Source organism: Nicotiana tabacum, chromosome 23, assembly GCF_000715075.1.
Source record: "Nicotiana tabacum cultivar K326 chromosome 23, ASM71507v2, whole genome shotgun sequence".
NCBI lineage: Eukaryota > Viridiplantae > Streptophyta > Magnoliopsida > Solanales > Solanaceae > Nicotiana > Nicotiana tabacum.
In genome coordinates, this window is record NC_134102.1 from 65,505,399 (window position 1) to 65,506,998 (window position 1,600).

Here is a 1,600-nt window from a genome sequence, read left to right on the forward strand (position 1 = left end):
TGAAACACACGACCAATTTTATAACAATTCCATTGGTTTCATTCGCAGTTGAGTCCAGAACTACACACTGCCTGATTCTCGTAACACCAGGGATATGTAGGCAACTCAAGAACCAGGGTTCAACCCCACTTTTTTTCAAAACACATCATTCCTCACTCACTTCGGACAAAATTGGTCATCATTTTCTTTACCTGACAACTCTATCATCATTCCCGAGTAAAGAGGGGCAGCTGTTGATACCCAATTTTACCCTCATATTTTTCAAATAATATATATATACTTTCAGAACATCATTTTTGCATCATTACTCAATTTACAAGGGTCATACAAGTATTTTCTATAATCTTCTATAATTTTTAAAGCACTAAAATTGATTTTGTTTTTGCATTTAAATTACTTGAATATATATTAACCCCCCCCGGTCTTGCCATTTCAATAGGTTGAATTCTTGTAATGTACCTCACATCTTTGTTCTTTTAAAATAAAATAACAACGAACATTCTTCCACAATTTAAAGTTAAAAAACAATATGAAAAATAGCATAAATAAACAACAAGGTAAGTTCAAAATAACAGAGATGAAAAATTCAATTGCGGAAGTGTCCAAAATAAGCTGAATATTCTTTTAGCCTTTCTATCCGCCACCCAAGATACTGCAACAGAAGCATCTTGATAGGTACCATTAGCAAATTCCAAGATAAAATGCCATCTTGGTTTACTAGCGCCGATCAGTTTTCCCAATTGGTCGCTTTCCTGAGAAGAGATGTTTTGGTTTCAGAGTAGGAATAACTCTATCAGCCTCTCCCCACCAAGCATCCTTGTTCCTCTTCTTAGAAGAACCCTTAGCCATCTTTATAGCCATCTTTTTCTAGGCTTTGTCCTTTAAGCCTTCCCCTGGAACAAATTCATCTGGAGGTCGTGACCTTGACCTTGATCTTGCCGTAATGGAAAGTGATCTCAATCTTTGCTTCTTGTTGGGAGTAATCTAGTCGACATCCATTGCATCCTTATCAATGTCATCTCCACGTTCAACTGATATCTCTCACTTACGACCCCTTGATTTACTACAGGCTCGATTGATTGATAGAGTTGGATCCAGCCCCAAAGCAGATAACTGCCTTCCCATTCTTTTTGAAGTGAACTCCTTGTCTTTGTCAAACTTTCTTGGTATATTGGGTCGACTCTCTGCAGTGCTTTTCTTAATTCTATGCTGTTGAATGAGCAAACTCTTATGTTTCCGGATTTCAGCTAATGCTACTTGTTCTTCGGGGGTCAGCTCAACACCGTCCATCTCAAAATCATCATCTCCTTCTTCATCCTGACGAAGACCTTCTTCTCTCTCCAATTCTTCAAGCCTTTGTAAGATATCAGGGTCAATATTAAATTATTTTGTGATGATTTAAACACCCAAATTTATTATTTACAATCACATATATGCTTTACAATATTTTATTTCATTGTATATAATTTCATATGCATTTTTGTGCTATTTACACATTTTTGCGATAATAGCCTATATTTTACAATTAATTACATTTTATTATTTTATTATAAGTCAAAATAACTTTTATATGTTTACAACCTTCAGCTATTATTTTAAA

The 1,600-nt window shown here is 35.1% G+C and overlaps 1 pseudogene; it reads right to left on the reverse strand.

Moving 5' to 3' along the window:
* Positions 1 to 625: 625 nt before the first annotated feature.
* On the reverse strand, positions 626 to 1,377 carry LOC142177190 (nucleolar GTP-binding protein 1-like; annotated as a pseudogene).
* Positions 1,378 to 1,600: the final 223 nt, after the last annotated feature.